Below are 15,469 nucleotides of genomic sequence, written 5' to 3' on the forward strand. Positions count from 1 at the left end.
GGGGAGTTCCAGTTGACACCAGTGCCTGTGTGCCCGATGACACTGCGGTACTGGTTCTCATTGTGCTGTGGGCCACAGAGGGCGGGGGAGGGGGGAGTTCCAATTGACACCAGTCCCTGTGTGCCCGATGACACTGCGGTACTGGTTCTCATTGTGCTGTGGGCCACAGAGGGCGGGAGGGGGGGGGGGGGAGTTCCAGTTGACACCAGTCCCTGTGTGCCCGATGACACTGCGGTACTGGTTCTCATTGTGCTGTGGGCCACAGAGGGCGGGAGGGGGGGGGGGGGAGTTCCAGTTGACACCAGTCCCTGTGTGCCAAATGACACTGCGGTACTGGTTCTCATTGTGCTGTGGGCCACAGAGGGCGGGAGGGGGTGGGGGGGGGGGGGAGTTCCAGTTGACACCAGTCCCTGTGTGCCCGATGACACTGCGGTACTGGTTCTCATTGTGCTGTGGGCCACAGAGGGCGGGAGGGGGGGGGGGGGAGTTCCAGTTGACACCAGTCCCTGTGTGCCCGATGACACTGCGGTACTGGTTCTCATTGTGCTGTGGGCCACAGAGGGCGGGGGGGGGGAGTTCCAGTTGACACCAGTCCCTGTGTGCCCGATGACACTGCGGTACTGGTTCTCATTGTGCTGTGGGCCACAGAGGGCGGGGGAGGTGGGGGGGGGGAGTTCCAGTTGACACCAGTCCCTGTGTGCCCGATGACACTGCGGTACTGGTTCTCATTGTGCTGTGGGCCACAGAGGGCGGGGGGGGGGGGGAGTTCCAGTTGACACCAGTCCCTGTGTGCCGATGACACTGCGGTACTGGTTCTCATTGTGCTGTGGGCTACAGAGGGCAGGGGGGTTCCAGTTGACACCAGTCCCTGTGTGCCCGATGACACTGCGGTACTGGTTCTCATTGTGCTGTGGGCCACAGAGGGCGGGGGAGGTGGGGGGGGGGGGAGTTCCAGTTGACACCAGTCCCTGTGTGCCCGATGACACTGCGGTACTGGTTCTCATTGTGCTGTGGGCCACAGAGGGCGGGGGGGGGGGGGGAGTTCCAGTTGACACCAGTCCCTGTGTGCCGATGACACTGCGGTACTGGTTCTCATTGTGCTGTGGGCTACAGAGGGCAGGGGGGTTCCAGGTGACACCAGTCCCTGTGTGCCCGAGGACACTGCGGAACTGGTTCTCGTTGCGTTCCATCTCGTAGACGGCAATGACCTCATTAACCCCAACACGTTCCTGAAATACTCCTGCAATGTGCGGGTCTATTCTCTCCCGTGTCCCTGTGCACCTGACAGGCCACCCTGTGTAGGACTAGAGTTGCTAAGCTGCCAGGCCTCAAAAACCCGCCTTGCTCACTAGGGAGGGCCATGCCAGCCAAGTCACACCACATGAGGGCCATGCCAGCAAAGTCACACCACCGGTTTTGACCTTCTCAGGATACCTCATGAAGGACATCACAGGACCTGGGCCACATACGACTTTAAAACCTTGAAATCCAATGAACTCATGGAAAGTGGATTGGAAAAAAAAACCTACACAAGGTGTACAAATAATAGACTTTAAGTGCTCACATAATCAGGTAAAAAGCACCCGTGCCACAAGCCGTGGGTGGCAGAACTGTGGGTGCTCCTAAATGACCGCCAGGCTTTGCACTGCCCTCTGGGCCCATAGGGCAGGGCTGGCAAGGCTGCCCTCTAGCCTAGTGCGGCCGGGTTTTGGGGGCAATGCGGCCCAGTTTAATGACAAGGGGCTCTGTGTAGCTGGTGGTTTTCATCAATGTTACAGGAACAAAGTGTTTCCAAAGACACCACAATTCCCCCCAAAACTACCAGTGAAAAGGTTGGTGGTAAAAGAGAACGATGACTTGTGAATGTGGGCGCCGTTTTATTTGTACCAGGGCCACCCTGGGGACGACTCTGGTATCAGATACTGTGCCCCAGAAGGCCCGTCTCCCAGTTATTACTGGTTCACGCCGATGAGTGGCGGCACCTGCTGCACGTGCCCGTCTCCCAGTTCTTATTGGGTCAGGCCGGTGCCCGTCTCTCTACTTTCCCCCTTTGCCAGACGCAGAACAGGAATTCGCTCTGCAAGTCACAGAACATAATTAAACACAGCGAATGCAATGTGTGTGGACGCGCTTCTAAACACAGTGGCTCCCTCGGAACTGGTGTGTAATGTGTGTGGACGCGCTTGTAACACAGTGGCTCCCTCGGAACTGGTGTGTAATGTGTGTGGACGCGCTTCTAACACAGTGGCTCCCTCGGAACTGGTGTGTAATGTGTGTGGACGCGCTTCTAACACAGTGGCTCCCTCGGAACTGGTGTGTAATGTGTGTGGACGCGCTTCTAACACAGTGGCTCCCTCGGAACTGGTGTGTAATGTGTGTGGACGCGCTTGTAACACAGTGGCTCCCTCGGAACTGGTGTGTAATGTGTGTGGCTCCCTGTGTAATGTGTGTGGACACTTCTTCTAGATTAACCCAGGGCAACTGTGAGGGCAGTAGAAGGTGGCATTTCTTGACCTGCAACATGATTAATCATCTGCTTGGAGACGGATGTGGCATTACATGTCTGGGCACGCAGGGCCCGTGCAGTGTAAGCACAGCCTCACGGTGGCATTTCTGGGGAGTGGGGAGTAGCACACACACCGGAGTACTTGAGGTGGCCAGTTGCAAGGGCGCGCAGTGGTACACCCCAATGAGCAATGTGCATTTTTAAGTATTCATGCATTCTTCATTAACAAGGCCAGATTGCAATTATGTTCCCAAAACCTTGTATGAGCGCAGCATGAACATCTCCTTTGGGGGAAATAGATGTTCCCGGGGACGGGCGGATCTTCCTGTCCTTTTGCACTGAAGGTGACCTAAAGTAGTACAGTAATAAGGTGGACTTCAGCACAGAAAACCCCAAGCACCAGTTCATAAATCCCGTAGGCAAAGTATTATGCTGGGTAGGCCTCCCGCAAGTCTATACGCGCTAGCCAGTCTCCCTTCTGTAGGCATCCCGCAAGTCTATACGCGCTAGCCAGTCTCCCTTCTGTAGGCATCCCGCAAGTCTATACGCGCTAGCCAGTCTCCCTTCTGTAGGCATCCAGTAAGTCTATACGCGCTAGCCAGTCTCCCTTCTGTAGGCATCCAGTAAGTCTATACGCGCTAGCCAGTCTCCCTTCTGTAGGCATCCAGCAGGTTATACGCGCTAGCCAGTCTCCCTTCTGTAGGCATCCAGCAAGTCTATACGCGCTAGCCAGTCTCCCTATACGCGCTAGCCAGTCTCCCTTCTGTAGGCATCCAGTAAGTCTATACGCGCTAGCCAGTCTCCCTTCTGTAGGCATCCAGCAGGTTATACGCGCTAGCCAGTCTCCCTTCTGTAGGCATCCCGCAAGTCTATACGCGCTAGCCAGTCTCCCTTCTGTAGGCATCCAGCAGGTTATACGCGCTAGCCAGTCTCCCTTCTGTAGGCATCCCGCAAGTCTATACGCGCTAGCCAGTCTCCCTTCTGTAGGCATCCCGCAAGTCTATACGCGCTAGCCAGTCTCCCTTCTGTAGGCATCCAGTAAGTCTATACGCGCTAGCCAGTCTCCCTTCTGTAGGCATCCAGTAAGTCTATACGCGCTAGCCAGTCTCCCTTCTGTAGGCATCCAGCAGGTTATACGCGCTAGCCAGTCTCCCTTCTGTAGGCATCCAGCAAGTCTATACGCGCTAGCCAGTCTCCCTATACGCGCTAGCCAGTCTCCCTTCTGTAGGCATCCAGTAAGTCTATACGCGCTAGCCAGTCTCCCTTCTGTAGGCATCCAGCAGGTTATACGCGCTAGCCAGTCTCCCTTCTGTAGGCATCCAGCAGGTTATACGCGCTAGCCAGTCTCCCTTCTGTAGGCATCCCGCAAGTCTATACGCGCTAGCCAGTCTCCCTTCTGTAGGCATCCCGCAAGTCTATACGCGCTAGCCAGTCTCCCTTCTGTAGGCATCCAGTAAGTCTATACGCGCTAGCCAGTCTCCCTTCTGTAGGCATCCAGTAAGTCTATACGCGCTAGCCAGTCTCCCTTCTGTAGGCATCCAGCAGGTTATACGCGCTAGCCAGTCTCCCTTCTGTAGGCATCCAGCAAGTCTATACGCGCTAGCCAGTCTCCCTATACGCGCTAGCCAGTCTCCCTTCTGTAGGCATCCAGTAAGTCTATACGCGCTAGCCAGTCTCCCTTCTGTAGGCATCCAGCAGGTTATACGCGCTAGCCAGTCTCCCTTCTGTAGGCATCCCGCAAGTCTATACGCGCTAGCCAGTCTCCCTTCTGTAGGCATCCAGCAGGTTATACGCGCTAGCCAGTCTCCCTTCTGTAGGCATCCCGCAAGTCTATACGCGCTAGCCAGTCTCCCTTCTGTAGGCATCCCGCAAGTCTATACGCGCTAGCCAGTCTCCCTTCTGTAGGCATCCAGTAAGTCTATACGCGCTAGCCAGTCTCCCTTCTGTAGGCATCCAGTAAGTCTATACGCGCTAGCCAGTCTCCCTTCTGTAGGCATCCAGCAGGTTATACGCGCTAGCCAGTCTCCCTTCTGTAGGCATCCAGCAAGTCTATACGCGCTAGCCAGTCTCCCTATACGCGCTAGCCAGTCTCCCTTCTGTAGGCATCCAGTAAGTCTATACGCGCTAGCCAGTCTCCCTTCTGTAGGCATCCAGCAGGTTATACGCGCTAGCCAGTCTCCCTTCTGTAGGCATCCAGCAAGTCTATACGCGCTAGCCAGTCTCCCTTCTATAGGCATCCAGCAGGTTATACGCGCTAGCCAGTCTCCCTTCTGTAGGCATCCAGCAAGTCTATACGCGCTAGCCAGTCTCCCTTCTGTAGGCATCCAGCAGGTTATACGCGCTAGCCAGTCTCCCTTCTGTAGGCATCCAGCAAGTCTATACGCGCTAGCCAGTCTCCCTTCTGTAGGCATCCAGCAGGTTATACGCGCTAGCCAGTCTCCCTTCTGTAGGCATCCAGCAAGTCTATACGCGCTAGCCAGTCTCCCTATACGCGCTAGCCTGTCTCCCTTCTGTAGGCATCCAGTAAGTCTATACGCGCTAGCCAGTCTCCCTTCTGTAGGCATCCAGTAAGTCTATACGCGCTAGCCAGTCTCCCTTCTGTAGGCATCCAGTAAGTCTATACGCGCTAGCCAGTCTCCCTTCTGTAGGCATCCAGCAGGTTATACGCGCTAGCCAGTCTCCCTTCTGTAGGCATCCAGCAAGTCTATACGCGCTAGCCAGTCTCCCTATACGCGCTAGCCAGTCTCCCTTCTGTAGGCATCCAGTAAGTCTATACGCGCTAGCCAGTCTCCCTTCTGTAGGCATCCAGCAGGTTATACGCGCTAGCCAGTCTCCCTTCTGTAGGCATCCAGCAAGTCTATACGCGCTAGCCAGTCTCCCTTCTATAGGCATCCAGCAGGTTATACGCGCTAGCCAGTCTCCCTTCTGTAGGCATCCAGCAAGTCTATACGCGCTAGCCAGTCTCCCTTCTGTAGGCATCCAGCAGGTTATACGCGCTAGCCAGTCTCCCTTCTGTAGGCATCCAGCAAGTCTATACGCGCTAGCCAGTCTCCCTTCTGTAGGCATCCAGCAGGTTATACGCGCTAGCCAGTCTCCCTTCTGTAGGCATCCAGCAAGTCTATACGCGCTAGCCAGTCTCCCTATACGCGCTAGCCTGTCTCCCTTCTGTAGGCATCCAGTAAGTCTATACGCGCTAGCCAGTCTCCCTTCTGTAGGCATCCAGTAAGTCTATACGCGCTAGCCAGTCTCCCTTCTGTAGGCATCCAGTAAGTCTATACGCGCTAGCCAGTCTCCCTTCTGTAGGCATCCAGCAGGTTATACGCGCTAGCCAGTCTCCCTTCTGTAGGCATCCAGCAGGTTATACGCGCTAGCCAGTCTCCCTTCTGTAGGCATCCAGCAGGTTATACGCGCTAGCCAGTCTCCCTTCTGTAGGCATCCAGCAAGTCTATACGCGCTAGCCAGTCTCCCTTCTGTAGGCATCCAGCAGGCTATACGCGCTAGCCAGTCTCCCTTCTGTAGGCATCCAGCAGGTTATACGCGCTAGCCAGTCTCCCTTCTGTAGGCATCCAGCAAGTCTATACGCGCTAGCCAGTCTCCCTTCTATAGGCATCCAGCAAGTCTATACGCGCTAGCCAGTCTCCCTTCTGTAGGCATCCAGCAGGTTATACGCGCTAGCCAGTCTCCCTTCTGTAGGCATCCAGTAAGTCTATACGCGCTAGCCAGTCTCCCTTCTGTAGGCATCCAGTAAGTCTATACGCGCTAGCCAGTCTCCCTTCTGTAGGCATCCAGTAAGTCTATACGCGCTAGCCAGTCTCCCTTCTGTAGGCATCCAGCAAGTCTATACGCGCTAGCCAGTCTCCCTTCTGTAGGCATCCAGCAGGTTATACGCGCTAGCCAGTCTCCCTTCTGTAGGCATCCAGTAAGTCTATACGCGCTAGCCAGTCTCCCTTCTGTAGGCATCCAGTAAGTCTATACGCGCTAGGCAGTCTCCCTTCTGTAGGCATCCAGTAAGTCTACACGCGCTAGCCAGTCTCCCTTCTGTAGGCATCCAGTAAGTCTATACGCGCTAGCCAGTCTCCCTTCTGTAGGCATCCAGCAGGTTATACGCGCTAGCCAGTCTCCCTTCTGTAGGCATCCAGCAGGTTATACGCGCTAGCCAGTCTCCCTTCTGTAGGCATCCAGCAAGTCTATACGCGCTAGCCAGTCTCCCTTCTGTAGGCATCCAGCAGGTTATACGCGCTAGCCAGTCTCCCTTCTGTAGGCATCCAGCAGGTTATACGCGCTAGCCAGTCTCCCTTCTGTAGGCATCCAGCAAGTCTATACGCGCTAGCCAGTCTCCCTTCTATAGGCATCCAGCAGGTTATACGCGCTAGCCAGTCTCCCTTCTGTAGGCATCCAGCAAGTCTATACGCGCTAGCCAGTCTCCCTTCTGTAGGCATCCAGCAGGTTATACGCGCTAGCCAGTCTCCCTTCTGTAGGCATCCAGCAAGTCTATACGCGCTAGCCAGTCTCCCTTCTGTAGGCATCCAGCAGGTTATACGCGCTAGCCAGTCTCCCTTCTGTAGGCATCCAGTAAGTCTATACGCGCTAGCCAGTCTCCCTTCTGTAGGCATCCAGCAGGTTATACGCGCTAGCCAGTCTCCCTTCTGTAGGCATCCAGTAAGTCTATACGCGCTAGCCAGTCTCCCTTCTGTAGGCATCCAGTAAGTCTATACGCGCTAGCCAGTCTCCCTTCTGTAGGCATCCAGTAAGTCTATACGCGCTAGCCAGTCTCCCTTCTGTAGGCATCCAGTAAGTCTACACGCGCTAGCCAGTCTCCCTTCTGTAGGCATCCAGTAAGTCTATACGCGCTAGCCAGTCTCCCTTCTGTAGGCATCCAGTAAGTCTATACGCGCTAGCCAGTCTCCCTTCTGTAGGCATCCAGTAAGTCTATACGCGCTAGCCAGTCTCCCTTCTGTAGGCATCCAGTAAGTCTACACGCGCTAGCCAGTCTCCCTTCTGTAGGCATCCAGTAAGTCTATACGCGCTAGCCAGTCTCCCTTCTGTAGGCATCCAGTAAGTCTATACGCGCTAGCCAGTCTCCCTTCTGTAGGCATCCAGTAAGTCTATACGCGCTAGCCAGTCTCCCTTCTGTAGGCATCCAGCAGGTTATACGCGCTAGCCCGTCTCCCTTCTGTAGGCATCCAGCAAGTCTATATGAGCTAGCCAGTCTCCCTTCTGTAGGCATCCAGCAGGTTATACGCGCTAGCCAGTCTCCCTTCTGTAGGCATCCAGCAAGTCTATACGCGCTAGCCAGTCTCCCCTCTGTAGGCATCCAGCAGGTTATACGCGCTAGCCAGTCTCCCTTCTGTAGGCATCCAGCAAGTCTATACGTGCTAGCCAGTCTCCCTTCTGTAGGCATCCAGCAGGTTATACGCGCTAGCCAGTCTCCCTTCTGTAGGCATCCAGCAGGTTATACGCGCTAGCCAGTCTCCCTTCTGTAGGCATCCAGCAAGTCTATACGCGCTAGCCAGTCTCCCTTCTGTAGGCATCCAGCAGGTTATACGCGCTAGCCAGTCTCCCTTCTGTAGGCATCCAGCAAGTCTATACGCGCTAGCCAGTCTCCCTTCTGTAAGCATCCAGCAGGTTATACGCGCTAGCCAGTCTCCCTTCTGTAGGCATCCAGCAGGTTATACGCGCTAGCCAGTCTCCCTTCTGTAGGCATCCAGCAGGTTATACGCGCTAGCCAGTCTCCCTACAGTAGGCGTCCCGCAGGTTATACGCGCTAGCCAGTCTCTCTTCTGTAGGCGTCCCGCAGTTTATACGCGCTAGCCAGTCTCCCTTCTGTAGGTGTCCCGCAGGTTATACACGCTAGCCAGTCTCCCTTCTGTAGGCATCCAGCAGGTTATACGCGCTAGCCAGTCTCCCTTCAGTAGGCGTCCCGCAGGTTATACGCGCTAGCCAGTCTCCCTATATGCGCTAGCCAGTCTCCCTTCTGTAGACATCCAGCAGGTTATACGCGCTAGCCAGTCTCCCTTCTGTAGGCGTCCCGCAGGTTATACGCGCTAGCCAGTCTCCCTACAGTAGGCGTCCCGCAGGTTATACGCGCTAGCCAGTCTCCCTATACACGCTAGCCAGTCTCCCTTCTGTAGGCATCCAGCAGGTTATACGCGCTAGCCAGTCTCCCTTCTGTAGGCATCCAGCAGGTTATACGCGCTAGCCAGTCTCCCTTCAGTAGGCATCCCGCAGGTTATACGCGCTAGCCAGTCTCCCTATATGCGCTAGCCAGTCTCCCTTCTGTAGGCATCCAGCAGGTTATACGCGCTAGCCAGTCTCCCTTCTGTAGGCGTCCCGCAGGTTATAAACGCTAGCCAGTCTCCCTACAGTAGGCGTCCCGCAGGTTATACGCGCTAGCCAGTCTCTCTTCTGTAGGCGTCCCGCAGGTTATACGCGCTAGCCAGTCTCCCTTCTGTAGGCGTCCGGCAGGTTATACGCGCTAGCCAGTCTCCCTTCTGTAGGCATCCAGCAGGTTATACGCGCTAGCCAGTCTCCCTTCAGTAGGCGTCCCGCAGGTTATACGCGCTAGCCAGTCTCCCTATATGCGCTAGCCAGTCTCCCTTCTGTAGGCATCCAGCAGGTTATACGCGCTAGCCAGTCTCCCTTCTGTAGGCGTCCCGCAGGTTATACGCGCTAGCCAGTCTCCCTACAGTAGGCGTCCCGCAGGTTATACGCGCTAGCCAGTCTCCCTATACACGCTAGCCAGTCTCCCTTCTGTAGGCATCCAGCAGGTTATACGTGCTAGCCAGTCTCCCTTCTGTAGGCGTCCCGCAGGTTTTACGCGCTAGCCAGTCTCCCTACAGTAGGCGTCCCGCAGGTTATACGTGCTAGCCAGTCTCCCTTCAGTAGGCGTCCCGCAGGTTATACGCGCTAGCCAGTCTCCCTTCTGTAGGCGTCCCGCAGGTTATACGCGTTAGCCAGTCTCCCTTCTGTAGGCATCCAGCAGGTTATACGCGCTAGCCAGGCTCCCTATACGCGCTAGCCAGACTCCCTTCAGTAGGCATCCCGCAGGTTATATGCGCTAGCCAGACTCCCTATATGCGCTAGCCAGTCTCCCTTCAGTAGGCGTCCCACAGGTCTATACGCGCTAGCCAGTCTCCCTTCTGTAGGATTTCCCACAGGTGGTGAATTCCCTCCATCATGAAGTGGCGGTAAACGAAGAAGGCATGGAGGTCCCTGAAATTGATCACCGGCCTGACTTTCTGTTTCCTCATCACTAGTGTGCGCCCCATGATCGACCAGACTTATCACATAATACCAGCTTCCGGTTTTGACACAGAATCCTAAAGTCTTCCCAGTGTCACAGTGTGCGACACGCAAGCAAACATACCGACTCTACCCACAAATGCAAAAACACTATGCTGAAACAGCATCAGCATCGAAGGGGAGCAGAAAGAGGCGTGCCAGTAAAAAGAGCACAGCAGAAATGAAGTGGGAAGGCCTCGGGAGCTTGGGGGGGGGTATCCTCTACCACTCTCTCCACTAATGGCTTCCCCCAGGGGTCTAACGTGTCCGTCCATGTGGTTCGTCAATGTCTACATGGCCCCTCTGGCCCACTTGATCTCTACCTTCCCCCCGAGCTTTCAGTATTATGCAGATGACGCGCAGCTCTCTTTCAGGCTACCCTCGGGCCCCTTCCTCCTCCTCGCTCATTCCCGACTGTACGCAATTCAGGCTTGGTGTGCTGCTAACGATCTCTGCCTCAATGCCAGTAAGACACATTGTCCTCATTGGGGCCCCTGCCCCTCTTTGCCAATTTCCCACTGGCCCGTCCCCCTTGGCCCTGCGCCCTCACCTTGGGGTCATTTTTGACTCCACTCTCTCCTTCTATTCCCACATATCGGACATCTCAAAAAAGAAAGTTCCACTACAACTGCACCTCCTCAGAGGTATTCTACATTTTCTCACCTTCCCCCAAAGGCTTGCCATCTCCAGAGACCTGGTTCTCTCTAGGCTGGACTACTGCAACAGCCTCTTTCTCAATTTTCCTACTTCTACTCTCCGTCCTCTACAATTCATCCAGAACAGAACCGCAAGACTTATGCTTGGCCTCAAACCCAGGCTCCGCATCTCTCTGATGCTGAAATCCCTCCACTCGCTCCCTGTGGCTGCAAGGATTAAGTTCAAGATCCTCTGCATAGTCCACAAGGCTTTCTGGGGCTGGGGCCTGCACTATCTACAACGCTAGTTTCCTAAATACTCTCCTTCTAGAGCCTCCTGCTCGGCCTCCTCCGACTCTCTGCGGGTGAGACGTTTTTCCAAGCAGAGATTTGGGGGTAGAACTTTATCATCTACAGGTGCCTCCCTCTGGAACAGCCTCCCTGCCTCGCTCCGTCTTGAGTCGGAGCACCTTAAGGTCCAGAAACTCCTCAAGACCTTCCTTTTCTCTTCCTCGCTCCCTCTCCCTTTCCCTCTCTCCAGCCTCACTCCTCCATCTCTCCCCTAACTCTGCTCAGTTTCTGCTGACTAGCCGCCTGGCTCACCTCCAGAGCCTCGCAGGTCCCAGGCTCCCCCGCCAGTCCTTGTACTTGCCTCCGGTCTCTCCGTATTGCGCAGCACTACTGCACTTTCAGCTTTCGTTCCATGAGAGGGGCAACCCCTCCTGCACTTCATCATGTGTTCCCTAAGAGAGGAAACATCTCTGCACTTAACACAGGGTCCTGCTAGACTGGGCACACTTGTTTCCCCCTCCCCATCCCTTGCACCTCCGCCTCTACCTTTGCATAACCTGAATTTACCAGGTGTAGTAAGTTCTGTCTTGTCCTCCTTTGTCTCTCCTCCCTAATCTGGTTGAGCCTGTTACACTTCATGCTCTTGCACTAGGTGAAATGCCGTCAGCCCTAGAACGCCATTTACTTTTTGTTAGATCATTCGGAAACTTCAAGGCCTAAGAACAACTACTGTTTTTCCTTTGCTCCCTTCCTGCCGTGAAGCACTTTGAAGCACTTCACTTGTGTATAAGCACTGTACAAATAAACAATTACAATACCTGCCTTGGGCCAAAAGAATAACAGCGAGCAGGAAATAAGAGTAGTCCTGGGTCATAAGGAGAACATCAGGCCGGACAGCAATAGCACACACGGGTCAGGAGGAGAGACTTGGGAGGAAATAATAACAGGAATGAATAAACTCGCAGGGCAGACCACAAAGTGTCATGGGCCAGAAGAAGAATCCCAGACGGAAAAGCAATAGTTGTGATGACCCACTAGAAGAGTGGCCAGCAGAAAGGCCATGACCTAGAAGGAGAAGCTGGGGAAAGATACACAAGGAAACCCTCAGGAAAAGACTATGAAAAGGAAGGACAACCTCTTCTGCCCTCTGCTAGAAATCGTGAGATTCTCACCCGGCCAATCCCAATCATTTAGGAGGGGCCCAATATTTTCATTCTTCCGCAAGCTTACTTTTATAGTGGCACACAGGCATGACGCCAATCACCTTAATAGCAGTCAAACTTCTTATTAAAGACAACCAAATGGACAAGTCTTAGATCCATTTGATTCGTAGACTAGCGACAGTGCACTCCCTGCTCAGCCTAGACAAGCCTCTGTTGAACTAATGCTTTAACTCCTATCAGGACACAATATTTATGAGTGTTGTCGCTGCGATCTTTATTGCTCATAACACAGTAGAGTAGCACATCTAGCTGTTGCAATAACCATCTCACTTAAAGAGTATGAAGAGATTAACAAGTAAGAGTCAATTCTCCAAAACTGGGCTGCACGGCTGCATATTAATGCACCGTTTTTTCTTTAATGTTGGGTCTCCGGCACTGAATGCAGAGCTGTGCAGCGGAGAAGGAAAGTAAGCTTGTGTAGAAGCGAAATATACATATATACTAGTGGAAAAGCCTATGCACACGGGCTAATGTGCGCAAAGGAAGACATTTTCAGGGTGCAAATACATGTGAAGTCAAATAAAGTTTCAAACTTGCATGAAGAATATGATTGATATAATAATAATATGTACCAAGAAATATTACAATGAATAATATCTCTCCACCCGCACTGCCTCCCGGCGATTCCTTGCACTGGGGTCTGCATTCTGTAACCATACAGTCCCCCAGCCCCTTTCTGCACTTATCAGACACACCCCGTCTGTTGCCTTATACCCAGCACTTGTCATTTGCTGGCTGCACTCTCACTGTTTATGGCTTTTTACTACTTATTTATCTATTTATTTAACTGTATTCCTTTGCTCAGCACTTTCCACCTCTCCCCCCTCCCTGGCACTTTCCCTTTTCCTCATCCCGTACACTTGTGCGTTCTCAATTTCACTGGGCCTAGTAAGATCGTTTTTTTTTACTCCCTTGTTGCGCTCTGAAACACGTGTACGAGAGCAATATAAATAAAATATCAATAACATAATACATAAGGACATTGAAAAAAGTTATTCATTTTGTTCGAGAAATAGTGCTTAATCAAATTAATTTCTTTTTATATGTTTTGTTTTAAAATGTATATATTTTCTTAGTGTATGCAACTTGAAGTATGCTGTTAAAGTGGTATCCCTGTCTTGGGTCTTTTCTGCAGCTAATTGTATGTTATCATTGATGAATTACACCTTTTGTTCACCTGGAAGATGAACTTGAAATCTTATTGTTGTATGTGTAAGGCAACAGCTCCCTTTAGCAGTGGTAACAAGCAAAGTGGGCAGGACAGCTTTGGACAAACATAGATCTGGCCTTTTATTATATAGTATGCTTTTTAATATGCTTGTATAATTAATCACTAAAGTGCAGAAGGCTTACATTTAAAACTGCAACACTATAATCAAAATAGCATTTGTTGGCAAGAGGGAGAACCTCAGGCAGAAGAATAGCAGTCACAGACCAGAAGCATCATGAGCAGAATAGAACCTATTGTTGGTAAGGAGAACCTACGACAGAAAAGCAATAGCAGCCATGAACCCCGGGCAGCAGAACAGTAATGAGCCAGAGGGAGAATACATGGTGGGGCATCAAGACTTGGACAAGCGAAGGCTTAGGTAGAAGCAGTCATTGACCAGAAAACCAAAGTGCCATGTCTGGCCATAAGGAAAAGTTCAGACTGACCAGCACAAGCAGCCATGGACCAAATGTCAAGCAAGGGTCAGAAAATAAAAACACAAGGATCCGGGCAGGAACATGTTCTGCATAGAATGCACAGCAGGCGTGGAAGAAACAAAGTGTCCAGACTAGATATGGAGAAGGGGTAACAGGAGGAGAAGTGCAAAGCCCAAGGGTGGGAGGAGGAGAAGTGCAAAGCCCAAGGGTGGGAGGAGGAGAAGTGCAAAGCCCAAGGGTGGGAGGAGAAGTCCAAGGGTGGGAGGAAGAAGTCCCAATGTGGAGTTGGAAAAGGGCAATGGGGCGGTAACATAAAAGGTAAAGTCACCAGTCAGAGTCCAGGTGTGCCTCATGAGCCCATCCATCACATGAGTTCATGATGGAGCGTGTTTCATGCTTTAGGGCATAAGGGGGGCAGGCTTCACGGCAAGAAGGAGCACCTCGGGCAGAAGTGAAGTCCTATGGCAGGGGCCCTCCAGATGTTTTGGACCACGACTCCCATGATACCTCGGTATTCACTAAGCTGACCCAGGGCTCATGGGAGTTGTAGTCCAAAGCATCTGGGAACTTTAGGCAGAAGAGGGAAAGCAGTTACGAGACAATGGGGGAACCGGCCCCCCTCCCCCCGGGGGCAGGTGGAGATTCGGGGGGGGGGGGCACTCACTCACCTGCGGCCGTGATGGCGGCCGTGATGAGGCAGGTGATGCGGCCCAGCGTGCCTCCGAAGGTGTTCTTTCGGCGCCCCGCCGCCAGCACTGCTCCCCTCCCGCCCCGCTCCGCTCTCTGCACCGATCTAGACACTCACTGCACTCCCATCGCCAGCCCCGGCCGCAGCGGCGCCGCCGTTGCCATGGACACCGGCAAGCGCCGCTCCCATTGGCGGGCCCCTCCGCGGCCGCGACGTCACGGGAGGGGAGGGGACGTGGAGAGAGCAGTGCGCGCCATAGAAACAGGACAGGCGCCTGGTCAGGCACCCGGAAGTGAGGGCCCTGGGATGCTGGGCCCCTGCCCATCAATGAGTGAATGCATGGATATGTCCCAGTGCCCCCCCTCCCCCCCAGGGGGAGCTGGGGGGAGGACACAGGCAGACTTTACAGTGAGCAACACTCTATCATACCTGGCAACTCCAGGAAGTGAGGGCCCTGGGATGCTGTGCCCCTGCCCTCAATGAGTGAATGCATGGATATGTCCCAGTGCCCCCCCCTTCCCCCCCAGGGGGAGCTGGGGGGAGGACACTGGCAGACTTTACAGTGAGCAACACTCTATCATACCTGGCAACTCCAGGAAGTGAGGGCCCTGGGATGCTGGGCCGCTGCCCATCAATGAGTAAAGGCATGGATATGTCCCAGTGCCCCCCCCCTGCCCCCCCAGGGGGAGCTGGGGGGAGGACACAGGCAGACTTTACAGTGAGCAACACTCTATCATACCTGGCAACTCCAGGAAGTGAGGGCCCTGGGATGCTGGGCCCCTGCCCATCAATGAGTAAAGGCATGGATATGTACCAGTGCCTCCCTCTCCCCCCCCCCAGGGGGAGATGGGGGGAGGGCACAGGCAGACTTTACAGTGAGCAACACTCTATCATACCTGGCAACTCCAGGAAGTGAGGGCCCTGGGATGCTGGGCCCCTGCCCTCAATGAGTGAATGCATGGATATGTACCAGTGCCTCCCTCTCCCCCCCCAGGGGGAGCTGGCGGGGAGTGCACAGGCAGACTTTACAGTGAGCAACACTCTATCATACCTGGCAACTCCAGGAAGTGAGGGCCCTGGGATGCTGGGCCCCTGCCCTCAATGAGTGAATGCATGGATATGTACCAGTGCCTCCCTCTCCCCCCCCAGGGGGAGCTGGGGGGGAGGGCACAGGCAGACTTTACAGTGAGCAACACTC

The 15,469-nt window shown here is 53.9% G+C and overlaps 1 protein-coding gene across 4 annotated transcripts in view; it reads right to left on the reverse strand.

The window, feature by feature from the left end:
• TTLL13 (tubulin tyrosine ligase like 13) overlaps nt 1–14,404 on the reverse strand; it is a 307,481-nt gene extending 293,077 nt beyond the window's left edge. For 3 of the 4 annotated variants that reach the window (XM_069625211.1, XM_069625212.1, XM_069625209.1), the window contains exon 1: nt 14,252–14,404. The gene's annotated coding sequence lies outside the window, so the exon portion shown is untranslated. The remainder of the gene's footprint in view (nt 1–14,251) is intronic. The other variant, XM_069625210.1, reaches the window with a different exon arrangement.
• Between the last annotated feature and the right edge of the window lie 1,065 nt (nt 14,405–15,469).

Source organism: Ambystoma mexicanum, chromosome 11 (assembly GCF_040938575.1).
Source record: "Ambystoma mexicanum isolate Mex_15411 chromosome 11, UKY_AmexF1_1, whole genome shotgun sequence".
Taxonomy (NCBI): domain Eukaryota; kingdom Metazoa; phylum Chordata; class Amphibia; order Caudata; family Ambystomatidae; genus Ambystoma; species Ambystoma mexicanum.